A 21281-nucleotide genomic window follows, 5' to 3' on the forward strand; every position below is an offset into this window, starting at 1 on the left:
CTACTGTGTATGTGGGACGCCTGCCACAGCATGGCTTGCCAAGCGGTGCCATGTCCGCACCCAGGATCCCAACCCATGAACTCCAGGCCACCAAAGCGGAACATGCAAACTTAACTGCTGTGCCACTGGGCCGGCCCCCTGATATTCAAATTTTACATTGTTATTCACAGTTAAGTCAGATCCTGAATGTGACTACAAACAATTGCATTCCTTTCCTTCTACAACTTTTCTGTTTCCCTGAAGGTAAGAATTTCATTGCTTTTCTGTTTGCTTAGTTTTCTTCCTAGTATCATTAATTCATCCCAAAATCTTTACAGAAAGTATAAATATTCTTTAGCTGTGTTTAAACACATCTGTAATCTCTCCATTTATGGAAGACATTTCTCTAGGAGTCCTTCATCCTCTTGTTCCAACTGGACCAGATGCTCCCTAGATCTACTGCGTAGTGGAATTCCTGGGATCTTATCTCCTTTCACCATCCTCCTGGGATGCTCTGCCCCTCACTCTGGTAATGCACTCTCTGTTTCCTGGATTCCACGTCTTCGTTCCACTTGTTTTACTCCCTCATTTTGGAGAAGCACATTCTTCAGGAGTGTTTTCTAAAAAGGGAAGAATGGCTTTTGTTTTTGAGACATTGCATATCTGAAAATCTCTTTATTCCACTCTTACATCTGATTGGTAGTTTGACTTGGTGCAGAGTTACAGATCAGAAATATTTCTTTCCCCAAATTTTAAAGCATTGTTCCATTGTCTTCCAGCTCCCAGTGTCACTGTTACAGTCAGGTGTTACTATGATTTTCAATAATTCCTAGGTGAACTATTTTTTGTTTTATTTCATTTTTTTTAAATCATTGTAAACTTGAAATATTTTCTCTTTAACTCTAATGTCTTGAAATTTTATAGTTATATGTCGTGGTGTAGGTCTATTTTCAACCTATGAAAATAGGTTGTCGGTGGACCATTTCAAACTGTATTCCTAGCTAAATAATATTTTCTAATATGCTGCCCAGTCACAAGTTTAAAAGTCACTTTCAGATTTGTTTTATTTCTTATTAGAATTACTGTTTGACATTATTTTAAGTGGATGAAGAGGCTAGAGTTCAGAGAATAGGAAAGGCATTTCTCAGTAAATATTGAGATATTGAATTTTCTGTGACAAGTTTCTTCAACCTCTTATAAAACAAGGTCTTTACTAGCTATGAGGGATAAAGACAATAAAATTCCCTGGCTTAGGTCATGTAATGGATAAGGGCTATCCTGTTTTCTAACACAGATACATAAAGAGGAAATTCCTTTTCAACTAAACAAAATGGAGGACACGCATGAATAGTTTAAATGTTTCCCAAGTGAGAACAATATGTCCAGTAACAGAGCGTCATGGGATTTATTTCTCAATTCCTTAGTACAATATTCCATTTTAGCAATGAATAGGCATCATTCACTCTAAGACAGAGGAACGGTTAGATTTGCATTTGGAATTGTAAATGTAATTTGGCTGGGGTGTGCATTAACATAACTTTTGGAAAAAATGTTGATATTTACTTTACAAATGACTTTTTAATGCCAGTTTTCATCATTCTTTCTGTCTGGAACTGTAAAAGGAAAAAGTCTTTCTAATACAATGAAAAAGTTGAGTTAAAGATTAGTACATCTAACATATGCTCTCACTAATTATGCTTATGAGGTCAGTTGTTCTATGGAAACTCAACCTCATTTATTGGACATCTTTAGGAAATCATCAGTTCCATGAAGAAATGTATACACACACCTTTAGTTTCATTTTACCTAGTTTTAATTAAAATCTTCCTCAAAGATATTATTTACTTGGCTAACTTAACCCAGAACCACACTTTTAACAGATTTTCCTGAATATTTATTTATTCCTTCATTTACTTAGTCCACAAGTGTTATGTAAATTTTTCTTGGTGGCTCAGGATCATCATCTACATTATTGATTATGTTAAACTTCAAGACGGTTTTGCCCTCAGGCACCGTGGAGCTGCGGAGGACAGTTGGCCCTAAATATAATGCTTTGAGAAAATTATGCTTTGTGAGAAAAAGTTCCTTGTGACTCAGTAAAGAAAAACAAAACAACCAAATAGAAATAAAAATGAATAGGCATTTCACAGAAAAGGAATAATAAATGGCTCATAAACATAGGAAAAGATTCTCAACTTCTTGGTGACCAGAGAATTACAAATTAAAACCACAATGAGTTGCCACCATATACCAGCACTCTAGGAAGTCTGACAAAACCAAACGTTATGGAGGATATGCAGCTACAGAATTCTTTTATACTGCTAGTAGGAGTCTAAATTTGACATTACCCAATGAAGTTGAATATGCACGTCCCTACTACCCAATAATTCCATTCCCAGGTGTGAAATGACTAACAAATTATCCAAAGAGTATTTATACGGGATGGGGGAAAGTAGAGAGTATGATCACACAGGACACAGAGAGGGATTCAAAGGAATGGTAATGTTCTGGTTCTTCAGTCTCATTTCATTTGACCAATGTTTATTAAATGTCTACTTTGTGTCAAGCACTGCTACAAGTACATCAGGTACAAGAAAAACAAAACAAAGACTCTTGGCCTCATGGAGAATATGTTCTACAAGGAAAGACAAAAAAGTAAACAACAAATGTAACAAATTATTATTGTGTTAGAAGGTGATAAGTTCTATGAAAAAAATAAGAAGGTGAGCAAGTTAAGGCAGATGAGAGTGGATTTATGGGTTGCGGCATTAAATAGGATGATAAGGGTAGGCTTCACTGAGAAGGTGAATTTGAGCCAAGACTTGAAGGGAATAAGGGAGTAGCCACATAGATATCTAGGGGAGTAGTATTTTAAGCAAAGATGCAATGGTCTGAAGATGGCAGTGTGCTTAGTGTCTTTGGGGAGAAATGGGAAGGGCACTGCAGCTGAAAAAGAATAAGAAATATGGTGAGAGAGGTAGAGGTGTCAGTAGGGCCTTACAATATAGGGCATTATATGCTGGGTCAGGCATTGGCAAACTTTTTCTGTAAAGGGCAAGATTGTAAATATTTTAGGGTTTATGGGCCATAGGGTCTCCATTGCAAATACTCAACTCTGCTGTTGTAACAGGAAAGCAGCCATGGGTAATATGTTATGAATGGACATGGTTGTGCTCCAATAAAATGTTACAAAAATAGATGGTGAGTGGATTGACCTGCGGGCTGCTGTTTGCCAAGCCTGTGCTAGGCGACATGGGGAGCCATTGTAAGTTTTGAGCAGAAAAGCAGCACGTTCTGACTTAGTCATTTAAAAGGACAATTCTGGCTGTTGTGTTGAGTGTAGATTGTAGAGGGTGCCGAAGAAGAAGGGAGTTCTTCTCTTATAGTAATCAGGCAAGAAATGAGAGTGGCTTGAATCTTGATGGCACAATTGGGGTAGAGAGAAGGGATCCATTTCTCCGCTTTTGAAAGTAGAGGTAACTGGATTTGCTGACAGAGTGAGTGGATGTGGGTATGAGAGCCAAGGATGACTGTAAAGCTTTTGCCCTGAGCATCATTTAAAGAGAGGAATGTGTTTTCTGGTTACACATCACTTTCAAAATTGTATATTATATTTTATACACTTTTATTTCTGGTATATTTAACAATTTTTTTAAGAGAACATGTTCCGTCCAAAGTCTGGTGTTTAATTCAGCAGCCCGACTAACCAAATTTTACCTTCTTATCCTATTTCACTAAACAGAAAATTCTGTTTTCCCTCCTTCCTATTGCATTTTCCCCCAAGGATAAGAGCTGTCCCAAATAGCACAAAGTGAGTAGACAGACTTGGGAGAAAAAGAATCAAAATGTCTAGAATAAATGGAAACTGAAGATTCAAGAACAGAAGTCTTTCCTTAGCATTTAGATTTTTTCCCCCACCATTCTCCTGAAATTAGTCATATGTAAGGGGACATCAGCAGCTACAGGAAAGGAGAGAAGAGAAGGAAAGTTGAAGGAAGGGTGAGAAGGAGAGAGAAAGGGATGGAGAGAAGGAAAATGCAAAGCACTGCTGGCTCTGCTGAGACGACGCCAAAGCAAAAGCTATCATTGATGAGGAGAAATTTTCTGTTAGATAAATTTCATTTCTCCAGGGTTACTAAAAGGGCAAGAGAGAAGCTTAAGAAAGGGAAGAAAAACAAGATCTATCCCTGGGACCCTATGCTGAAGTTCCTGTAGAGTATTCAATTGTGCTTTTGACAATGATGGTGAATCAATTTATAGTGAAATGATGTCGGAGAGAGAGGAAAAGAATTGGGGTTTTCAATATCATTCAAAAGAAACAGAAGAGAACAATGTGCTTTACGGAAGTTCAAAAGATCTTGGAATTCTAAAGAAAGGAAACCACGGTTAGGAATGAAAATGACTCTTGCCCCCATTGGAATTTATAATTTAGAGGGAGAAGACAAATACATACAAAAGCAAAGAAGCGAAGAGGTGGGTGGGAATATGGTACTACCCAGGCAGTCCGTTCAAATTGGAGCACTGGAGCTCTGCTGTGGGCTGTCTCTAAATTTCAGCACCTCTTGAGGTTCCTGAGGCCGAGGGCAGAGAGAATGTTTACGAACTATTTCTGGTCTAGAGCAGGCCTTCCAGCCTCCTCCCACGTTTCATCTGATAAGTCACCCTCATCCAATCTTAACATCTATAATGTTCTGAGAGTCAAAGCTTGCCCTGGGCTGAGATTCCAGACCAGACCTAGGTCTGAGAGGAAATAAAAATGTCTTTCCCTGACACATCTGAGACAAGGAGAGATGCCAAGGTGGAGGATTCAAACTAAGCCAGAAAACACACGGGGAAACCCAGAGAAGAAAGCCTCCAAGGACATGTGAGTCAGAGTCATAATCTGGGGTACAGGGCAAGTACAGAGAGAGCCAATAGTTCAACACTGGATTGAGGAGAGCAGGCACAATTAGACCAAGATCAAAAGGGAGGTGACAGTGGGAGCTGAGAGACTGTTGAACATCTGCTAGTATTTGCAGTTTGATTTTATGGTTTCGTGTGGGTGTGTTAGCCTGGCTTAAAAGTATCAGGGGTGGGGCAGCCACTTGGCACAGAGTGGAACCACATGGACCTCCAGTGGTAGAGTTGAGAGATGAGGCTGGAAAAGGACTTATGGGACTACTCACTCCTTGGGACTGTTCACCAGAAGCAGGTGAAGACATTTTAAAACAGAAAATGTAAGGAAAAAAGGAGTATTTGGTGTAACTTATGAATGTGGGCCCTGATGTTGTGTTTGAACTACATAGCTTAATAGTTCCACTTAATAGCTATGTGACTTTGTGCAAATAATGTAAAACTTCTGAGTCTTAAATTCCTCATCTTTAAGGTTGAGCTTACAATACCCAACCTACATTTATTGATATTATTACTTATAATAATAATATTACATATAAATATATATGAAGTATATATATGAATTATATACATAATTATATATAAATGAATTGACTTGCATGGTACTTGGTGTATAATAGGTGTTCAATAATTGGTAGTTCCCTTCTTTCTCTCTTTTTATTATAATGTTCCTTGACAAATTATTGGATTAGTCAGTAACTGATTATTTATTGAGAGGTATTATTTGCATAAAAATGTAATATAAACTGTGGGCTTCAGTTAATAATAATGTATTAATATTAGTTAATCAATTGTAACAAATGTATCACTAATGCAAGATGTTAATAATAGGAGAAATTGTATGTAGGGGGAAAAGGAGGTGTATGGGAACTCTCTTTACTTTCCACTCAATTTTTCTGTAAACCTAAAACTTCTGTAAAATAATAAAGCCTATTAATTTTTAAAAAATGTATGAGGCAGTACAGGTGAAGATAAAGAAGTAAAAGATATGGTCTCTGGTCTCTAGAATTTTACAATTTAGTTGAAAATACAGATATACAAAAAGGAAGAGCCCATTTATGGGGGCAAGGCATACCTTTTTAAGAGGTTAAACCAGGGTCTTTCAGCAGCAGCACTATTGACACTTTGGACCAGATAATTCTTTGTTGTCAGGATTGTCTGAATGCACTGTAGGAGGTTTATCAACATGTCTCCAGATTTTGCCATGTGTCCCCTGGGAGGTAAAATTGCTCCTGGATGAGAATCACTTAGTTATACAAGAAATCCTCTTTTTCACCCCCACCTCCCATTGATCCGACAGCAAGTCCGATAGTGTCTCACTCTTGCATACCTTGGATCTTATTTTGTACCATAAGATATGCCCTGAGATATGCCCTCTACACCTACAAAGCCACCATCATCTCCTCTCTAGACCACAGCAATCAACAGCTAAATCACCCAACCTGACACCCCTGCTTCTACACCATCTCCTTCAATTCATCCTCCTCACTGGACGCAGTGGTCACTCAAAAACATAAATCCAAAGCATATCACCTCCCTGTTTAAAATGCTCTTGTACAGAGATTCTTGACTAGGTGGTGCATTGGATTCATAAGGAAGCCTAAAAACAAATGCTGATGTCTGTGTGCCAGTCCCCAAAATTCTGATGTAGTTGGGCATCAGGATATTTTTCTGAGTTTTAATCTTGATATTTTACACTGACCTATTTTTCAGTTCCTTAATTCTCTTTTCACCTATATCTAATCTACTATTAAATCTTGTATTGAATTTTTAATATCAGTTATAGTATCTTTCAGTTCTAGAGATTCCATTTGATTCTTCTCTATCTTTAATATCTTGAACATATTAATTATAAGATAATAGAGATATTAGAAAGGTATTTTACAATAGGTGAATCACCTATAGATTTGTTTTTATTTTCTTTTGTTTTCTTTTGATTTTTCATAATTGTGTTGCCTTTTCTTTTTTTTTACTAAGTGTCAGACATTATATATTAAAATTACAGAATCTCTGGTTTTAGGCTTTGTTAGGGCTGGTCTATTTCAGTTTTGCTGTCACTCCTGGGTATATCCTTTACCGATGAAGTGTAGCCCTTCTGTGGCTTAAGAAACTCCAAAGTGTTTACCTCAGTCTCAGCATCTTGGTGGAGAATTCCAACCTCCCTCTCACCAGCACTGTGTGGCTGCTGAAGTTTCTGCTCAGCAATTCAGCCTTCATCTCCTGGTTGCTGAGTTTCTTGGAGCCTTGCCCTGTACATGCAGAGCTTAGCAGTTATCCAATACTTTGAGGGGAAATTGCACAAGACTTTTAGATGTGCTTTCCTGCAGTTCTCACCTCTCTGAGATTTTCCTTTCAAGGAAAAAAGCCAGCATGAATACAGGCCTAGCTTCCCTTCTCTCAGGCATCAGAGTCCCTGAAGTCCTACCAGAGTTGGTTGCTCTCCAGTGACTTCACACAGTTGTTTTGTGTACTTTGTTTAGCTTTTAAGGTTATTTTCAATGGAAGAATTACACCAGTGCAAGCTCCTCTATCATGTGTGGCACCAGAAATCTTGGCATTGGGATTTTTTTTAAAGCTTTCCAGGGGATTCTAAAGTATAGCCAAGATTGAGAACCACTGCTGGTGGTTTACAATTCTATTTAGATTTAACAATTTATAACAATTTGCCTCAGCCTATAAACTCTGAAAACCTCAGGGACTTCTCTGCCTTATTCACTGCTATATCCATATCATCTAGAACAGTATCTAGCACATAGTCAGTTTAACTGATCAATCAACAGTATAAATATTAATATAAAAGCTATAACAAAGAAATACCCCCATAAGGCTATCAGCTGACTCAGAAACCTTACAGGCTAGACGGGAGTGGCACAATATATTTAAAGTGCTGAAAAGAAAAAGCCTACAGCCAAGAATACTCTACCCAGCAAGGTCATCATTCAGAATAGAAGGAGAGATAAAGAGTTTCTCAGACAAGCAAAAACTAAAGGAGTTTATCACCAATAAACCAGCCTTGCAAGAAATGTTAAAGGGACTTATTTAAGTGGAGAAGAAGAGTCCACAAGAAGGAATAAGAAAATGATTTAAAAAACTAAAATAAAATCACTGGTAAAGGCAAATATACAGTAAAGGTAGCAGATCAAGAATGTATGAAGCTAATATGAAGGTCAAAAGACAAAAGCACTAAACTTATCTATTTCCATGATAAGAGGTAATGGATACCCACACACACAAAAGAGGTAAATAGGATATCAAAATCATAAAACATGGGAGGAAAGGAGTAAAAGAGTAGAGCTTTTAGCAAGAGATCAAATTTAAGAGACCACCAAGTTAATGCAGATTGCTATTTACATAGACTATTATATATGAACCTCATGATAATCAGAAACCAGAAACCTGTAATATGTATAGAAGAAGTCAAGAGAAAGGAACCCAAACATAATACTAAAGAAAGCCATCAAACTACAAGCAAAGAGAGCAAGATAAGAAGACAGGAACAGAGAAGAACTACTAAAACATCCCGAAAAAATGTAACAAAATGGCAATAAGCAATACTTACCAATAGCTACTTTAAATTTCAATGGACTAAATGCTACAACCAAAAGACAAGGTGTCTTATTGAATGAAAAATCAAGACCCACACATATGCTGCACACAAGAGACACTTCAGGCCCAAAATCACTCATGAGCTGAAAGTGAAGGGATAGAAAAAAATACTCCAAGAAAATAACAAAGAAAAGAAAGCTGGGGTAGCAATACTTATATCAGACAACAAGCATTTTAAAACAAGAACTGTAACAAGAGACAAAAGAAGGCACTACACAATGATAAAGGGAGCAACCCAACAAAAGGATATAACACTTGTTTATATCTATGCACAAGCATAGGAGCACCTAAATATATAAAGCAATTATTAACAGACATAAAAGGAGAAATAGATAGCAACACAATAATAGTAGGGGACTTTAACACTCCACTTACACTAATGAATAGATCATCCAAACAGAAGATCAATAAGGAAACATTGGCCTTAAATAACACATTAGACCAGATGGACTTAGTAGATATATACAGAACATTCCATCCAAAAACCCAGAATACACATTCTTTTCAAATGCACATGGGACATTCTCCAAGATAGATCACATATTGGGCCACTAAACAAGTGTCAATAAATTTAAGATGATTGAAATAATGCCAAGCATCTTTTCTAACCACAAATGTATGAAACAAGAAATCAACTATGGGAAGAAAACTGGAAAAACCACAGATTAAACAAAATGCTACTGAACAATTATTGGGTCAATGAAGAAATCAAAGGAGAAGTCAGAAAAATACATGGAGACAAATGAAAATGAAAATATGACATGCTAAAATTTATGGGATACAGAAAAAGCCACAGCAGTACTAAGAGGGAAGCTTATAGCCTACAGGCCTACCTCAACAAACAAGAAAAATCTCAAATAAACAATCTAACAGTGCACCTAAAGGAAATAGAAAAAGAAAAACGAGCAAAGCCCAAAATCGGTAGAAGAAAGGAAATAGTAAAAATCAGAGTAGAAATAAATGAAATAGTGACTAAAACATCAATAGAAAAAAATCAATGAAGTGAAAAGCTGGTTCTTTGAAAAAATGAAGAAAATTGACAAACTTTTAGCTAGATTCACCAAGAAAAAAGAGAAAATTTTCAAATTAGTAAAATCAGAAATGAAAGAGTTGAAATTACAATGGACATCTCAGAAATACAAAAGATTATAAGAGAATACTGTGAAAAGCTATATGCCAACAAACTGGATAATCTAGAAGAAATGGATAAATTCTTATACTCATACAACTTTCCAAAACTGAATCATGAAGAAATAGAGAATTTGAATAGACCAATCACCAGTAAGGGGATCGAAATAGTAATCAAAAGCCTCCCAAAAAATAAAAGTCCAGGGCCAGATGGCTTCTCTGGTGAATTCTACCAAACATTCAAAGACTTAATACCTATCCTTCTCAAACTCTTCCAAAAAATTGAATAGGAGGAGAATCTTTCTAACTCATTCTACAAGGCCAACATTACTCTGATAGCAAACCAGACAAGGACAACACAAAAAAGAACATTACAGGCTAATATCACTGATGAACATCAATGCAAAAATCCTCAGCAAAATAATAGCAAATCAAATACAATAATACGTTAAAAACAATCATACACTCCATGGGTTTTATTCCAGGAATACAGGGCTGATTCAACATCTGCAAATCAATCAACATGATACACCATACTAACAAAATGAAGAATAAAAATCACGCAATCATCTCAACAGATGCAGAGGAAGCATTTGACAAGATACAGCACCCATTTATGATAAAAACTCTGAATAAAATGGGTATTGAAGGAAAGTACCTCAACATAGTAAAGGCCATATATGACAAACCCACAGTCAACATCCTATTGAGCAGGGAAAAACTGAAAGCCATCCCTTTAAGAACAGGAAGCAGACAAGGATGCCCACCGTCACCACTCTTATTTAACATAGTATTGGAAGTCCTAGCCAGAGCAATCAGGTAAGAAAAAGAAATAAAAGGGGTCCAAATTGGAAAGGAAGAAGTGAAACTTTCTCTCTTTGCAGATGACATGATTTTATATATATAAACCCTAAAGAATCCACCAAAAACTTTTAGAAATAATAAATGAATCCAGTAAAGTTGCAGGATACAAAATCAACATACGAAAATCAGTTGCTTTTCTATACACTAACAATGAAGTAGCAGAAAGAGAAACTAAGAATACAATCCCATTTACCCTTGCAATAAAAAGAATAAAATACCTAGGAATAAATTTAACCAAATAGTGAAAGACCTGTACACTGAAAGCTATAAAACCTTGTTGAAAGAAATTGAAGAAGACACAAAGAAATGGAAGGATATTCCATGCTCTCGGATTGGAAGAATTAACATAGTTAAAATGTGCATACCTCCTAAAGCAATCTACAGATTCAATGCAATCCCTATTAAAATTCTAATGACATTCTTCACAGAAATAGAAGAAAGAATCCTAAAATTTATATGGAACAACAAAAGACCCTGAATACCTAAAAAAACGCTGAGTAAAAAGAACAAAGTTGGAGGTATCATACTCCCTGATTTCAAAGTATACTACAAATCTATAGTAACCAAAACAGCATAGCACTGGCACAAAAACAGACACACAGATAAATGGAACAGAATTGAGAGCCCAGAAATAAACCCATATGTCTATGGACAGCTAATTTTCGACAAGGGAGCCAAGAACATACAATGGAGAAAAGAAAGCCTCTTCAACAAGTGGTGTTGGAAAAACTGGTCAGCCACATGCAAAAGAATGAAAATAGACCATTATCTTACACCATGTACAAAAATTAACTCAAAATGGATTAAAGACTTGAATGTAAGACCTGAAACCCTAAAATTCCTAGAAGAAAACATAGGCTCCTCAATATCGAGCTTAGCAGCATATTTACAAATGCCATGTCTGACCTGGCAAGGGAAAAAAAAGAAAAACTAAACAAATGGGACTACATCAAGCTAAAAGCCTTCTGCACAACAAAGGAAACCATCAACAAAATGAAAAGACAACCTAACAATTGGGAGAAGATATTTGCAAACCATATATCAGATAAGGGGTTAATATCCAGAATATATTAAGAACACATGCATCTCAACAATAAAAAACAACCCAATTAAAAAATGGGCAAAAGATCTGATCAGACTTTTTTCCAAAGAAGATATACAGATGGCCAAAGGCACAGGAAAGGATGTTCACCATCATTAACTAGCAGAGAAATGCAAATCAAAACTACAGTGAGATATCACTTCACTCCCATCAGAATGGCTATAATTAACAAGAAAGGAAACAAGTGTGGAAAGGATGTGGCAACAAGGGAACTCTCATACACTGCTGGTGGGAGTGCAAAGTGGTACAGCCACTATCGAAAACAATGTGGAGATTCCTCAAAAAATTAAGAATAGAGTGACCATATGATCCACCTATTTCACTGCTAGTATTTATCCAAAGATCATGAAAACATGAATGCTTAAAGACATATGCACCCCTATGTTCCTTGCTGCATTATTCACAATAGCCAAGAGTTGGAAGCAATCTAAATGCCCATCAAGGGACAAATAGATAAAGAAAATTTGGTATTTCTACACAATGGAATACTACTCAGCCATAAAAAAAGATGAAACCTTGCCATTGCAACAACATGGAGGGACCTTGAGGGTATAATGCTGAGTGTAATAAGTCTGACGAGAATGTGAAATACTGTATGATCTCAGTCGTAAATAGAAAATAAAAACAATAATAACAAACATACACATAGATACAGATATTAGATTGGTGGTTACCACAAGGGAATGGGGAGGGAGGAGGGCGAAAGGGCAGTGAGCACATGTGTACAGTGATGGATGGTAATTAGTCTTTGGGTGGTGAACGTGATGTAGTCTGCACAGAAATCAAAATATAATGATATACACCTGAGATTTATGTAATGTTATAAACCAGTGTTATCTGAACGAAAAAAAAAGGATAAGTAAAATCAAGCAAAAGAACAAATGAGGGACCTAAAGAATGCAAACAGTAATATTTTACAGAAATGAAAAAAGGACTATAGCCTATTAATAAAAAGCTTTCCAACAAAAAAAAATAACTTAATATCTCATCTCTCTGTATGAGTCTAAGCTTTGGGGTATTTATCTAACTGAACTGGTTTTAAATGGAAACTGAGGTCAATGGAGTATGAAGGATGGCTTTGACGATGTCATAAAATGTGTGGGTCAGTGTTAAACACTTCACTTCTTTGGTCAATGATCTCAGAGTGACCCTGCAAAAAAATGACTTCAGCTGACGTGAGATAATAGAAAATATACATCGGCATCTACCCTCAGTTCCTGGCACAGAGCTCCTGAAATCATTGTAATTTCCTAAGTGATAAGAGCACTGGAGCATCTTGGTTTTAATATTTGGTCTTTGAGCCCAGTTCCTGACAAAGTGCTCCCGAAACCTCTGTAATTTCCTGAGTGACAGGATGTCTTTTGTCCTAAGGAGGTGACTCTGGATGGGTTCCTGGATGGCTCCTGGGTGAGGGCTGGTCCTCAAAAAGACCAAGCCATGATTAAAAGCTTGGAATTTTTAGCTCCATCCTCCATTCTCTTGAGAAGAGAGAAGGGCTGAAAATCCAGTTAATAATACATCATTCCTAAATAATATCACCTCCATACGAATCCCAAAAATATGGGGTTTGGAGAGCTTCCAGGTTGGCGAACACATCCACACCAGGAAGATGACATACTCCAACTCCACAGAGACAGAAGCTCCAGTGCTCAGGACTCTCTCAGACCTTGCCCTATGTATCTCTTCACCTGGTTGTTCATCTGTATCCTTTATCATATCCCTTAATAAACTGATAAACATAATTAGGTGTTTCCCTGAGTTTTGTGAGCCATTTCTAGGAAATTAATCAAACACGAGGAGGGGAGGCCAGCCCCGTGGCCAAGTGGTTATGTTCACCCACTCCCCTTGGGCGGCCCGGGGTTTTGCTGGTTTGGATCCTGGGTGTGGACATGACACTGCTCATCAGGCCATGCTGGGGGGGCATCCCACATGCCACAACTAGAAGGACCCACAACTAAAATATACAACTATGTAGTGGGGGGCTTTGGGGAGAAAAAGGAAAAATAAAATCTTTTCTTTCTTTTTTTGAGGAAGATTAGCCCTGAGCTAACATCTGCCAATCCTCCTCTTTTTTCTGAGGAAGACTGACCCTGAGCTAACATCTGTGCCCATCTTCCTCTACTTTACATGTGGGGCGCCTACTACAGCATGGCTTGCCACGCGGTGCCATGTCTGCACCTGGCATCCGAACCGGCAAACTCGGGTCCGCCAAAGCAGAATGTGTGCACTTAACTGCTGCACCACCGGGCAGGCCCCAGAAAAATAAAATCTTAAAAAAAAAACCAAAACCAAAACAAAACATGAGGAGGGGGTCATGGGAACCTCTGATGTGTAGCCAAGTTAGACAGAAGTTGTGGGTAACCTGGGGACCTACTACTTGCAATTGGCATCTGAAGTGGGGTGGGAACAGTCTTGTGGGACTGAGCCCTTAACCTGTGGGATCTCACACTCTCTCCAGGTAGATAGTGTTAGAATTTAGTTAAATTGTAGGACACCATCAGCAAGTATTGTGGAGAATTGCTTGATACGGAAAAAACCTCCACGCATTTGGTGACCAGAAGTGTCAGAAGGGAAGTGTTTTGTGTGAAGGTAAAGGAGAAAGACACAGGAGGTAGACTGGACTGAGGTTTTTCCTTCACAGCTAAGAAGAGTCAGAAAACTCCAAAAAACATTGTTGGCAATTTAGAGTTAGAAATATTGCAGATTAGAGGAACCAGCTGGCCCAGCAGTTGAACTTGCTAAATGTGAACTCAAATCAAAGCCAGCTGAAACGGTAAGAACAAAACAAAACGGGGGGCTGACCCTGCACTGTAGTGGCTAAGTTTGGCACGCTCCACTTTGGCAGCTTGAGTTCGCAGGATCCAATCCCAGGCATGGACGTACACCACTCGTCAGCCATGCTGTGGCAGCAACCCACATATAAAGTGGAGGAAGACTGGCACAGATGTTAGCTCAGGGCTAATCTTCCTCAGAAAAACAAACAAAAAAACAAACAACACACAAAAATACTTGCTGTGAGCATCTTATAGTTTAAAAAGATTAAGAGAAGCCCAGGGCAGCATTCTGCTCTCTTACTGTAGGTCCTGCAACTTGAATTAACATTGACCTAAGAAAAAGAGGGAAAGCATATCCATCTCCAGATGTCTGAAGCTTGCATTAGCCCCATACACTTCTACATCCCTTCTTGGGTTCTTGCTTCTTGTCAACTGGAGGGTTTTTTCAGGTTGCTTCAGAACCTCAAAGTGACTAGTAACAGGTAAGACCTGTGAAATGCCTTGGTGGCACCTACTATTTCAGTTAAGGTTGTTCACATTCCTACAATATAAATCTCTCCTCCTTCTCCCTCTTTGAAAATTTTCATGATATCTGGTATGATCACTAACATACACATAGAAAACAATCTTAAAAGCTAGGATGGGACTGCCTTCCCCCTTGTAGAGCTGGTTATCAACAGCTCAAAGGTTAAACATTATAAACAGGAGTAAACACACCTGGTAGGTAACCTAGAATTGACAGTTTTAGAATCTCAACTGTGATATGTAGGGATTTAGTAAAATGAATAGTGAGACTATCTCACGTGGAACTCTGTTTTTCTGGGGTCCTTGGAGGGCGAGGAGAGTGAGGAACGAGAAAGGAGATTTCTGGTTGAAGCCCAGGGATGATCCAGCTCCCTACAACCCTCCTCCTTTTATGATGCTGACACTTCAAGACTTCTACCATGGCTATAGTCTATACGGGGTGTATGCCATTAAAACAAGAGCGATAGCCTCAAGAAAACACAATACCACCGAGCTGAACCCATTGCCTCTGACGGAACACTTGCATTAGTTTCCTAGGGCTACCATAACAAAGAACCATAAACTGAGTGGCTTTAAACAACAGAAATTTGTAGTCTCAAAGTTCTGGAGGCAAGGATTTCCAAAATCAGGTTGTGGGTAGGTCCATGTTCCCTCTGAAACCTGTAGGGGAATCCTTTCTAGCCTCTTCCTAGCTTCTGGTGGTTTGCTGGCATTTTTTGCATTCTTTGGTTTGCAGCTGCTTAATTCCAATATCTGCCTTTATTGTCACGTGGCATTCTCCCTGTGTGTCTCTGTCTTCACATGACCATCTTCTTATAAGGACACCAGTCATATTGGATTGGGGCCCACCCTTCTCAAGTATGGCCTCATCTTAACTAATTACATCTCTAATGACCTTATTTCCGAATAGGGTCACATTCTGAGGTACTGGGAGTTAGCACTTCAACATATTTTTTCTGGAGGGACACAATTCAACCCATAAGAACCCTCATGTGGGCAACCACAGTAATCACGCCAGAGATGAGAGGAAAGAAACTATCTCCTCTGTGATGGAACCTAGTTCTATGTTAATAATATTCTACTGGGATGGAGACACGTGGCTACATGAACTGTATCTCACTCATACTCCTCTATTCCCCACAATCGACTCTTCTCCATGTAATGGTGTACAAAAGAGACTACCACCCAATGGTGATAGAGCAAAGCTTTCTCAACTGAAAGAAAGCTTCTATTGATATCTATAGGGAGTTATTGACCCAGACTTAATGTCTGCTACCACTTCCAAGGACTCAGGCTTCAGGATGAAAATCTACTATTCTGAGTGAGCCCAACAGTGGAAATGAGAAAGTATGTCTTTTTTTATCTGCCTTTCCAATTTGTTTGCCAAGGTCGTGTCTCCCTGTGATAAAAGCCATTCACACTTCACATACCAGCCAGTTGACTATGGCTCTGAGGCTATTAGAAAGAGAGATGGGCAAGAAACTGCCAGATGTTTTTTTTCTGACTGTCTGGAAAAAAAGACCACTAAGGCCTTTCTTAGGAAGGAGTGTTTGTCCTCAGAACTCCCTCACACACCTTAGTCATTGGTGAATACTTGAAGTTTGAGGAGATGAGAAACAAACATCCAATTTATGGCACTGCTGTTAACCAGGATTTCCTCAAGGGCAACAGCCAGCTGGGAAAGAAATTGTTAGGAATGGCGGAAGAGGATATTTACATAACAGTAGTGCCTAATTTGCATATGTCGACTCAAATTATATTGGCTGTTAGAGGGCAGCTTTAGAAGTTAAAACTCTCCTTATTTCTACCCTGAAGCTTGGTAATTCAGCGTGATGCAGTAGAAAGAGCATCAGTTCAGGAATCAGAAAGACATACGTTTGAACCTCGGTACCTTGAATTCTGGTTTTCAACTTGGACAACTCCTGAGTCTCAGTTTCCACATTTGTAAAACGTGTAAGTCAAGTTTCTCAGGCTTCAACAGCCATGCTGTAGAGTTGTTAGGAGAGTGTGCTCTTGAAGCCCACAGTTCCTAATTCTGATTCTCTAGTCACATTCCTTAGGCTCACTAAGCCTCAGTTCCTTCGTCTTTAAAGTGGGGGAGGACAATAGAATCTATCTCATAGGTTGGAAGAGGTTGGAAGAGAAGGTGTTTTAGGCCCTCTATGAGTAAGAAAGTATAAATCATCCTCTTGTTGATATTTGTTCATTGACTAAATGAATTTATTGAAATAATTTTAAGCTGAGTGATAGCTTTGACTCTAAATATGAGTATAGATTTCCTTCATACGTGTAGCACGCATATAAGGTGTGCTACATAGAGAGCTATCCGTAGGTTAAAAATGCTGTAGAATCATTATATTCCAGGGAGAGAATAGGTGTTTGCTTTCTCTCTGCTTGCCTGCATTTTGTTTCTAGTTTTCCTGTGTCTCAGAGCTGTTGAATATGGGGCATGTCCTTGGAAGAGAGAACATAGTGACATTTGGAGTCTGTTAAACTCTCTATCCTGGGTAGGATTTTCTGGAGTCTAACCAAATGTCAAACATGACATAAATGATTTATCAGACATGACCAGTCCTTCCACCTCTCCTTTCCCCCACCCCTTCCCACCTCACCACACCCAATGACCAACCCAAGCTCAGTTTGGAAGGGGAACATGATCTAGATAAAGGCTGGTTTGGTCCTGGAGTTCCAAAGGACTGTTCCATGATCACTTCATCTGAAAGGCTTCCTGGACCATTCACAGGGTACTTAGGGGATGGAGTGAAGTTTTCAAACCCCAGAGTGCCTGTATGGGGTAGAGATGAACCCCTTCACAGGAGACTGTGAACTGAGACAATCCCACCTTGAAGCATTACAGTAAACTGCGCCACACAGCCCTCTTGCCTCTGGACTCCGCCTCCATGTTGGCCATCCATGACTTCCTAGCCTGCCTCCTCTTGCACTGCCTGGCCTGTGTTTCAGCGGCACAAATGCCTCTTGTATAGAAAGCTGTAAAAAGGCAGCTCGGGTGTCACTTGTCATTATTTTCGCAAGGAGAATTCTGGCTCTCACAGAAGCCATGGGTTTGACAGTTTCCCAGGATTTCTCACAATCACTCTTTCTTCTTCTTGTACAGCTTAAAGCTACTCTGCTTTCTTTTCTGCCTTGCTGTTACACTCATTAGAAACTGTGTTGTCACAGTTGCTTTCTTTATTTTTGATATTTGCTTAAGCTAAAGTATCAGACTTGTTCTGGCATGGAGCTGGCCCAAATTAGAGAGAAAGCAACAGAGTGGTCAGGAATAAAATCCCAAATCTTCAAAACTCTGCTAATTTGCCAAGTTTAATATTTCTGTGGGAGTGAATGAGCAGGCTCCTCACTCACGAGTTTGGGAAGAAAGTTAATTTTCACCTCTGGATCTATGATCAGATTTCATTTGTCTAGTGTGTTTAATTTAACTAATGCCTACTGAACACCTACTGCACTGTGCCAGGTGCTGGGGATACAGTTAAACAAAGCATCATTTCTATCCTAGGGCTCACTACCCCCCAGACAATGAGTTGAGAAAATGCCAATTCAACCATGGGAAACCACACTCCCATGCCACGCTCACACTGTCTGATGAGCTGAATCTTCAGCATATGTAACTTAGAATATGCGCCATGTTCAGTCCTCCACCAGGAACTGCTGACCCTTTCAAGGTGGGAGCAAGACCTCCTGGGATTTCCCAGCATCTAGAACCGTACACATAGTGATAAGTCTACTGACACCTCTGTAGCACTTTGGAGTGTATAACATATTCCAATTATCCATAATGCGGTCAGGACAGATGTGATCATCCATCTTACAGATAACAAAATTAAGGCTCAGATAGGTCACGTGGTTCTCCCAAGGTCAGGCAACGAGGAAAGAAGTGACAGAGCTAGGACTAGAGCTACGGTTCTGACCATTTCTCCTCTGTTTTCCTTGCTACAACTTATTCGACCCAATAATCTGGTAATGATAATCTAAAGCTATTAATAATATTCTCATAAGTGTTTATGATGGGTAGACAGGGGAAAATACTACTTTAATCAATATCTTGCTACTGGTATACTGAAATAACATCTCTACCTCAAACCCTCTGTTTAGAACAAGGCAAGAAATAAAAGTAAAGAAGAAAAAAGAAAATATAAGATGATATAACTTTATGGTTAAGAATCCACTTTGCTCAAGTGGATGAATTTACTAAACTTCTATTTCTTTACTTGTCAAGTAGGAATGATATTAGTACCCATTTCAACAAATAGTAGGTGTAATTATTACTATCTTCGTTATAATTGCAATTATAAAACAAAGTAAAATCTCAAGCCACTCTGGCTACTTTGGAGGTCCCCCGAGCCTTCTGGAGAACGCTAAAGTCAAGCCTGGAGTTTCTCGACCAGGCCCTGTCCTTGGCCCTTTTTGCTTTGGAAAGGTATTGCTTTTGAGGAATTTAGGAAAGAAGAGGAGGGTGGAGGTGAGGAAAGAAAAAGAAAATTAGCAATAGCTTTGCTTGATTGATCGGCTAATTTCCTTTAAAGACACTATCATCTCTAATGATGTCTCAGCACAATGACACGTTTGGATGTTTTCTCTGTGGAAGAAAATGGGTACCTTTCTACAGATTTGGATGCTGAGGTAGAGGCTGCAAACTGGCAGAGCTGGGAACTGCGACTTGATGACAGCGTCAGGAGCTGGGCCAGGAGTTCAAATTCAGTCCGGTCCAAGATCTCCCAGGACATGTGCTGCGAGTGACTCACTGCCTAAAACACAGATGTTAAATGGTAGGATCAGTGATTGACATGGAACATAACTCTTGGACTTCCGTGGAACCCACAGCTTAATAAGCCCATGCATATACCCTAAAGGAAGCTAAAGTTAGACAAAGCTAGATGGAAAGGCGTTCAAATTCATTGCCCTCTGAAATTATTTTGGACTGTGTAACTGAAATGTCAAAACACTGCAGGCCTTTTAAAAAGCAGTAACAAATTGTTTATGAATAGAGTCTGGATAAGTTATTTTGCATAGTTTTTCCCCATTAAGGGATCCAAACAAAGTGGAAGGGTTTTGATTCTTCTGATAAGTGTTTTTGACCTGCCCTGTGCAGAAGGGGTAGGGATACTGTGGTTTTGAAAGGGGCTGACCAAGGGCATTCACTTACATGCCACAGTTATGTTCTGGTTTGGTCCAGCAGTCTTTCCCCAAGGGGCCACCTACATATCAGAGGGTCAAAGTTTATTTTGGATTAAATAAAAATGAGGCATGTGAGAAGCTTACACATGTAAACTTTTTTATGCGGGAACCACAGTCTTTTCCATTTCCTCTTTAAAAGTGAAGGCTGGGAAACTCATCAAGAAGACAAAGTCATTCATTTTAAACATGTTATATAACTCAGCATTGTGAGATCAGGAAATGAAATGGAAAAGCCATTTCTGCCATCAGGCTTGTAGCAGGCTGTGGTGGGGTTTTACTACTGACTCTGTGTTGTTGGGGACATTTAGCCTAACGTGGCTTTATATTCAAAACTTTAATCTGACCACTTGTACTTGCTGTGTCATATCTGGATATTAGCAAGGATGTTTCATAATCATTTGTAGAAATTCATAGCCTTAATCAGATTATAAAAATAGTCCAATCACTGATGTACATTATTCAGTGCTTGCAAAGCTATACACTCAATTATGCTAAAATGTTTTCCGAAGGAATCAAGCATATCCTGTTTTCCTGTTTCCTTTTCACTTCTATTACTTACAGAATCTAGAAACTTCCAGAAGTACTTTCATGCCATACAAGGAGATTACTTATGTGAAGAGGCATCCAGTCCAATTATCCCTAATCCAGTAAATTAGGAAGCTATTTCTTTTGTGCCTTATTATACGTACCCTATGGTGCAATGATGGATGCCTCGTTTGTATAACTTGATGTATTCATTAGTTTGGCTTCAATTACATTTTACTGACTAAACTATACAAAAGTCATGCTCTTTCCACTTTTGTTTCTCATGTTTCCTATTGACCCTGCTCTTCCAACCCCCTTTGTGGGAGATGAAAGTCAAAATGCATACATATAGAATACAACATTGTTCCAATTTGTTTGAAACTTGAGTGAAAACATTCACTCTAGAGTTCTCCATAAAGTGAAGCAAAATCCCGAAATAAGCTTTGGCATTGTAGTCATCAGGAAATTCCTATGGAAGAAAGTCTAATATCTGGGCCTATGAATAGGACACAGGCCGTCCCATAGAGGTTGAAGCAAGATTTCTGGAATACAGTAAATGGTCAATATGTGGTTTTATTATATTAAATAATTTTTTCTTTTTGGCAAGAACACTTAACATGAGATCTACCCCGTTAACAAATTTTTAAGTGCACAGTACAATATTGTTAACTATAAGCACAATGTTATACAGC

General features: G+C 38.7%; 1 long non-coding RNA gene across 3 annotated transcripts in view; it reads right to left on the minus strand.

Annotated features, from left to right (window-relative positions):
• Positions 1-21281, minus strand: part of LOC111773604 (uncharacterized) — a 196070-nt gene that overhangs the window by 66259 nt on the left and 108530 nt on the right. For all 3 annotated transcript variants that reach the window (XR_002808244.2, XR_011438848.1, XR_011438847.1), the window contains exon 3: positions 19486-19634. This is a non-coding gene — a long non-coding RNA (uncharacterized lncRNA). The remainder of the gene's footprint in view (positions 1-19485; positions 19635-21281) is intronic.

This window comes from Equus caballus, chromosome 5, assembly GCF_041296265.1.
Source record: "Equus caballus isolate H_3958 breed thoroughbred chromosome 5, TB-T2T, whole genome shotgun sequence".
In the NCBI taxonomy this organism is placed as follows: Eukaryota; Metazoa; Chordata; class Mammalia; order Perissodactyla; family Equidae; genus Equus; species Equus caballus.